Raw genomic sequence first — 8361 nt, 5'->3', positions numbered from 1 at the left:
TGTCAAAAGTTTCAACTTGTTACATGATATGACAACTTTAAGTGCAATATGTTTGCTTAATGACCACTTTACAGGATTGTTTTCCAACACCTATACACATATTTATACACATGTATGTATCATACACACCACAAGGCTCTTCCACACATGCTTCTGAATGCTGCTGTTATGGCCTTTATCAACATACTGTATGCCTGGCAAGAGAGTATTTTCATTCCTGGCAGAGAAGGACACAACTGCATATTATGAGTGCAATTGCCATTTCAGCCCTTCTCATTCCACCTACAAACTTATTCTTCACAGTCATTCATCAGTATGTTCAAATATTTATCAAGAACTACATGGAGGCATGTCAGTAAGGGGGTGACATTTGTCTGATTTAGATGTTCTGACTGAGCAGAGTACAAGACCCACTGAAGTGTTTGGAACAGCTTGAACTACTGAGCAGCTTGGGAGCAGTCATTCAAGGCTGATGAAAATCTTTATTTTCACCTTCCATTAAAAAGACAAAAGTTATAGGATGATTTATGCTGGAAGAGGCCACTGAAGGCCACCCAGTCCAGGCCTCTCCCTTAACTAGGTTTGTGTACATAAGTTTGCTCAGGGCTTTGTCCAGGCAGGTCTTGAAAAAACCCAAAACTGAAGATTTCATTGCTCCTCTAGACAACGTTCAGTGCTTAGGCATGGTCTCAGTCAAAAAGCTTTCCATTACACCTAACTAGAATTTCTCATGTTCCCACGTTTGTGTGTTTCCACTTGTTTCTCCACCATACAATTTCATGGGCAGCCTGGCTCTGTCTTTGCTACACCTTCCCATTCAGCAGTCAGGGCAGCAATTCAGACTCCCTGTAGTCTGTGTCCTTGAGACTGGACAACTTTATGCTCCCAGTTTCATCAGTCATGTGGCTGAGACTCTATTCAAAGAGCTGGAAATCTCTGAAAATGTCAAGACATTTTTCAGTCCTGGTGCTCATGGGAGAGGTTCAGCCACCAATGTCTGCTGGAGGCGCACTACATCCAGGCACGAGCAGACATTGGCCTCTTCATGAATCTACTTGAAAGAGGACAAGCACCTCAAGTTAAAAGGGGTGCAAGAGAGTTGGTTGTTACTCAAGGAAGCAAGGAAAGGATCACCTCCCCCGTGCTCCAGAGCAACTCATCCTGATGAGCAAGGAATTCAGGAAAACACCAGGAGGCCTGCATGGACACTGGGGGAAACACAGATGTAAAGAAAAGTGTACAGAAGGTAAAGGCAGTGACAGGATGCTTGGGAGGAATACAGAGATCCTAGCATCTTCTGGCACAAAGGGGTGACATCAGGAAAGCTGATGCCCAGCTGCTCTTTGGTTTGGCAGGGATGTCTTGAGGAAAGACCTGTGAATGAAGGACCTGTGGATATTTCATGATTATGGCATAAGAAACAGAAAAGCAATCATAAGCACCATGCAAAAATGTCCTATTCCTTGCCACATTTCTGAGAACGGTTTTTGATGTCCTCTTCCTGTTAGTGAAGAATTTATTTGTATGTATATCTGCTTTAGGTGTACTCAGATTGCTGTCACAGCAGCATGGTGCTGCCAGAGCTGTTACTGAGTCTTCTGTGGGACTGTCATCTTTGCAAGTTTGCCATTGCTGTGATGTTGTAGGGCACAGATAACTAACTGATTTTTGGGCTTGAAAGTAATTTGCTTTTGCCTCAAACTCATGAGATTCCTTTTCAAAGTGTGTGCCATAATATAAAATTTATGTTTTTCAGAGGCCAAGTACTCCGCCAAACTTTTTTTTTTCCTTCCTTTTAGTAAGCAAATTCCTCTCAAATTTTTCTACTAGTACAGGAAAAACCCCAAGAGCTGAAGTAAATTATTCACTTCCCCTAAAATGTGAAAACTGTTGTAATTTCTTTCATGTATCTACTTCTAGGAGTGGGTCATACACCTCTGCTTTTATAACTTGCTCTGTGGAAATGCTTTTCTCTATTCTCCAGTTTACAGAATTTTAATTAAGGAAGGTAAATACACTGAAATCAAAAGCTGGCAAGAGTTGTATTTAGAAGTTTTGTACTAGAGTTGCTGCATACTGTTCTTATTTTCTAACTAACACAAGTGTTTTTCTTCTTTTTTTATACCTTGCAATTTTGTAGAGAGACAGAGAAATCCTATACTGATATTTTTTAATGGATACTAATAAAAGTCTTGTTTAGTTCAACCAAAGTAGGTTCTGAGAGTGGCAAGAATCCAACAAAATACAACTTTGATTTTCAAAGGAGTAACCAGTCCTAACTTACTTGCACAAAGGGTGTAGATGATCATACATTTTTCTGAAAGTCAGACAACAAAATCATCCTTGAAACTGACCTAGAATTCATAGTCTGAATGTGCCATGAAAATATCTCAAATTCCAGATTTTTGCCATAAAGCTATTTCTATCCAAATTTTTGGCAATTACCACAATTATTTTCTAAAGCGCAAATCAACAGCAGTCTCTGGGTTTTGAAGGTTATAGGTGAAACCTTTTAAATTAAGAATTGTTTGTATCATTCACAGAAAAGAAAGTTATGAACTAAATAGGAGTAGGCTTCTTGTTACAAACAGACCAAACATTGGGAAAAAAGTGTCTTTTTTTTAGTCAATTTTTTTCCATTCAATGTGAAAGACGTGGTGGTAGAGCTTTATCCTACCAGATCACTAGAAAATGAACTTCGTATTTTTATGTTTATCTGAGTCATCCTCGTAGGATAATGGACTAAGTAGAAAAGAACTGTTGCCAATTTATGTCTGGAAAATAACACTGAAATGACCTCTGGTGTGTCACAGTAACTTTAAAACTGAATCAGGTATTATTAATGTCTATTTTTTTAAGTGCATCTAATGTCTTAACCACTTGATCATTCTTGCCTTGCAGTGTTTAGGCACCCTTGACCCTGGGAATAGATAGATTGTTTTCTGGGTCACCACTGGAAGAAGCAGTATGGAACATTGGTGATTAACAACTCCTTTTTCTAAATTACTCCAGGTCGCCTCATTGAAGCATGAAAGGACAAACAATGGGAAAACTTTTATGGTTTCTAAGAAGGCTTTATTGTGGTGTTTATTCAAGCTGAACTCTCTCTACACAGGGAAGTCATTTTGAGCAGAGACTGCAAGATCAAACTTTCAACATTTAAGTTTTAATTACACTCAGTTTTTCTTTCTCCTATCTATTCACATCAAAAGTTCAGTCTCCACTACAACATTATGAGAAACATTTGCAATACCTCAGAGAGTGAGCAGACATCACAAACAAATACTCCACAGTATTTTTTTCTGGGGCTGTCGTTCATTATGCAAAAAGACAGCCAACAAATTCAGAACAAAACAAAGAATTGCTCAGCTCGGATTTTAGCCTATTTTTACATAAACATTAAATTGAATATTCATTTCAAGACACATTTGGCACTTGGTAATACAGAATTTGATGACACAAAAAATTTATGCTTAGACCACGAAACTTGCTTGTAACCCAAGGAGTGAACAATTTTTGTGCCATTACAGACCTCATTCTGCCTTCAGGTGAGGGGCCTTTAAAGTTCAGATATGTATGGAAGCAATGTTACTCTTAGTCCTCATGCCTAAGACAAAATATCAAGGTACATCCTGGCATCTTCACAATATTTGTGGTTTCGTTTAAAATATGCAAGTGTCAATTAATGGAGACAAGTAAAGAAGTCAATGTAGCAACTCATCAAATCACAGAATTATTTGAGTTGGAAGGCACCTCAAAGATCGCACTGGTCTGCATCATAGGTTGGGCCAAATTGTTAGATACAAATGTCAGTAGTGTTTCTTCACCAATATTAAACTTCAAGAGAACAAGGAGAGCTATCCTTTTAAAAAGGACATTTCCTTTAAGAACAACAGTTTCTCTTTATACAGTCATTACAACAAATCATACTTTCACCGGCCAGCTGAATGGTGGTCCTAGCCTTAAACAACAAGTTTGTGCAAGTACGAGTCCACAGTCTTTAATCCTTCAGACTTCAAGTAAGGCACAATACAGAGATTAATGTTAGTACAATTTCTTGGCTTTGAAAACCCAGGCCAGTATTTGAAGACTGAGTAGGTTCCTCAGCATATAAATTAGTCACCCCATATTGTTGCCTAAAAACCTCAGGTATATCAGTTTGCCATATGAACAACATAGAAAAAGACATCTGCAACTGTGAGGAGTGGTTTTCATTCTTACACTCTATCTTTGAATTAATTCCTCTTAATTAAAAAAATTATAGCAAACTAAGATGTATCTGTGCAAATTTATAACAACTTATAACTAAGATGTATCTGTGCTTTTGCCCCCCACTCTTGTAATTATATTTTTGTTAAGATACACAAAGCTTTGGGACACAGTAGCCTAAACGAGTGGTGATGCTGGAATCCAGGCAGTGATAACTTTGGATTGTTGAATTAATTGTGAATCAAATTGTCAGTAAGAGATCTTTTATGACTATATGGTTGGCTATCAGAGATAAAACACTACTTGTCAAGGGGAACAGAAGAGGTGTCAGGTTAGTCTATTCAGTGTTGGGTTCTTTCTCTGAGTTTGCATCTCCATTTCCCTTTTAGGCCATCAATGCCCCAAATCATAACTGGTTCACTGTTCTGTTCCCCTGTAGAAATCTGTCCTACAAACGCTTGAATAGCAGAGCTCTAAACAATTGCTAAAAATATCTGTAAGTAAGGATGTAAAGCTTCTAGGAAAAGAGAGAGGGAGAGCATATTTTGATTATGTTTTCTGATTTTCCTGTACGGTATACTTCTGTTCTCTGGCCCCTGCAAAGCTCTTTCAATTTTTTTAAGGAAGAAGTAGAGATACTCAGTTCAAAAGTTCTGGAAATCTTGAAGGCAAACCTAAGCAATTTTTTTCCTCACTTTTCTTTATGTCTAAAAGAGAATTCCTAGGGAGGGTCATTTCAATGCCCTTTCCCACAGAAAACCTTCCAGTACTGAGAGTTCCCAAGCTTGAATGAGGTGTGTATTTTTCTGATAGATAGAACTGGTTTATCTCACCCAGGAAAGTTATTAATTCCCCTTTGCAGATAACCACATCATAATCTTCATCCATCTCTGTAGGTTTGCCTTCATTCGCCTAGACATTCTGCCAGACTTAGTGCCAAGCCGGAATGGCAGTGACCTCAGAACTGATTCAGATGGCTACCAAGCACAATTCTTTGCAGAAGAGAAGTCCTGAACAGAATCAATAGTGAAATGATCCAGCCACCATTATCTGTTAAATCTATGTAAGAGAAATTTCACAATCCTTTACTGTAATTCTTACACCTGGAAGATGGCAGTTTAAGAGTTCAGTTATTATTCACATGCATAAAGATTTTGAATTTTATTGAGTTGATCGTTGTAACATTTTCTTTCAAATAAAATGAAGATCCTAGCCCAAAAAATCACTGGGACCTATACTGAACTTCAAAGCTAGCAGAACTGCTAGTGATTTTTATTGAAGCTTCATGAAGTACTGCTGAATATGCAAGTACTTAATACACCAGCTATTAAAGGTTTGATTTTCATATCACCAGTGTTTTAGATGAGAAGGCTGACCTTATACATTGCATTCAGTAAAAGTGGTATTAGATACAAACCCTGAATACAATAATTACTTGCTCTGCATGAGTAAGTTTACCTCTGGAGCTATATAGAGCCATAAGTAGATTAGCACTTGAACCTTTGCAAACTTTTGCAAAATAAACCCACTAACATTACTCTATTGTACTCATTCCTTTGATTTTAGCACTTTGGGGGAATTTAAGTAATGAGTAGAAAAAAGCATTATTTTGTACACCCTTCAAAGCCAAGAAAGAGACTACTGGGGCTGTTTCTAGTTAATGATCTATCTCTAAGCCTTAAACTAGAAAATGCTACACTGAAAGAAAAATTTGTTGGTCTTTCAATGCAGTTAAAAATGAAAAGTATTTTTTAGTCTTAAGCATATAGGCTGAAATTTTTTCATGGCTGGGTTAAAAAAAAATTAAAATTTGATATCTTGGGGTTTATTTATTTGTATATTAGCCTATACAAAGTATCTTCCATAATTAGTGGCAGATATCTTTTTAACTCCAATTGTAACTTGTGAATTCTGGAAATAATAGTTGCCATGGCACTCATGTTCTTTTAGCAGCTTAATTTTCTCCCATATTTGGGACTTCTGTGTCTTTTAGTATGATCACATACTCAAAAACACTAATGAGTTATATTAAGAAGAGAATGTTTTCTATCACCTAGCCTTCTTTTCTACTGAAGTGACAGTCACTGTGATCTTAGAGCAGAGATATGTGTTACATTAAAATACAGGTGATTCACTTTTTTACCTTTCCTTATGACATAGTCTGTACAGTAGAAAGAAAAAAAGCAAAGTTTTCTATACTTTCTTTTTTCCCCCAAATACTTTGTTATTTGGTGCTGTAGATTTTTAACAGAAATATTAAAATTGGTGTATGAATGCAGTAGATATGAATGGAAATACCTGCACATCCCCTTGGACCACACACATCCTGGTGCTTGCAAGTACATGCATATGTGTGTGTGTGTGTGTGTGTGTGTGTGTGTGTGTAAAAGAGCGAGTGCATGAAGACCATGAGAGAAAAAGTGTGAATTCGTAAAACCAGCTTGTCTAAAGATTTCATAAACAAGTATCACATTTTCTGTCCAAAATACTTCCTTCTGTGTTGTCTTGTACTACTTTTCCTGCAACGTGTATGCATGGATACTGGGGATTATTTGAAAGTGAGAAAAAAGAGCTTGGAATCTAAAATTCCTTTTAGCCACTTGGTGACCTGGGCTGAAAGAAAAAAAGATAGAGAAGACAGAATCTGTGCTACAGTCCCCTACTTCAAAGTCTACAAATATGGTAATCTTTAATTTTTGCTAAATCTTACCTCACTCAGGCAAGGAGTTTTGGTGTTTAAAATGAGTCCATATAAGTGTAAGGATCTGGTTTAATGTACGTAAAATGAAGCTGGAACAAGATCTTCTGGTAGAGGATGGGACAAAAGGAACAATTCATTGTTTTACATGTATGGAGCACTTAATGTACAGTGTGAGAGTTTTCTTCCAGAGAGTGCCAGAATACAAAAAGCAGAACACAAAATTCATAATTAGGTTACTCTTAAAAAAAAAAAAAAATCCCAGCACCAGCAGCATCTTAGGAGACATTATTTTAAACACTCAGATGTTACAAACAGTACTGATCATTTAAGGGGATTGCACTGAGGCTGACTTCTTTTAGGTCTAATCTTGTATTATATCTACTGAAATAAGAAGGGAGGGAGGTGGTGGGGGGGGTGTGACAGAATTCGGGGAGACAGAAATATTTTTGCTTAGTTTATTAAGAAAATAGAGAGACTGGGGCCATGAGGGAGAAGATGGGGAGATGAAAGAAAGGAAGATAAACCACATGAAAAAAGAAGACAAGCCAAAAGAATTTTACATGAGGCAAGGAAAAGAGTGGTATGCCAGGGAGGAGCTGTCATAAATACATGGTGCAGAGGAGTGAGGAAAGAGATGTTTTACAGGCTTCAAGGGGACTTGCACACCCCAGAATTCCCATCCTATAAAAAAGGGAAGTAGGTATTTGTTCTTTAAGGGATATTTGGTGTTTCTGAAATTATTCGTGGCCAAAATTTTTGTGCAGACACTTCTCAACAAATGAAAGTGAAAACCAGAGGAATTGATGGTCAACTCTGCGTTGCTGGTCGTGTCATTGCCCTACATGTCCAGAGCATGGACAGTACACCACTCCACGGCAATTATAGAGACTGGGGAAATATTGAGATTGATTCCAGCAATCTCCTGCCAAAATACAGAGGAGAGCTTGTGGTTAAGCCATGATTAAGCCATGCCAGATTGCACTGACATTGGAATCCATACAACAGAAGTTATTTTTGAAAATCCAATAATCAGAGGTGATAAATCTGCTTTTAGTTTTACTGAATGATTCTGCCCTGTACAAATAAAAATGTACAAATACAATTATGCTTTTATTTGACACCAGGCAAAAAAATTAACACTGATTTGCATAACTTCCTAACACCTTCTACAGTATTTTTTAATTGGCCACCTGCTCTTGTATGAATAGCATCTATTTATGACTCCGTAGCTGAGCAGTTTTGGGAAGTAATGGTAGCATGCAAAGCAAATAATTTAGTCTGACCTCTTCTGATCCCCATCAGTCTGCATATAAAAAATTAGTATGTTGATCTGAGAACCTACTGAAGCCTTCAGTAGGTAAAAATACCACCAAACACACAAAAACCTGAGCTACCTATTGTGAAGACATTTTTTCTGTATACTTAAGGAAAATAAAGTCATTTAAACACAT

Source organism: Haemorhous mexicanus, chromosome Z (assembly GCF_027477595.1).
Source record: "Haemorhous mexicanus isolate bHaeMex1 chromosome Z, bHaeMex1.pri, whole genome shotgun sequence".
NCBI classification, from domain to species: domain Eukaryota; kingdom Metazoa; phylum Chordata; class Aves; order Passeriformes; family Fringillidae; genus Haemorhous; species Haemorhous mexicanus.
The sequence above is the reverse complement of the archived record's forward strand: the minus strand, read 5'-3'. Positions refer to the sequence as shown.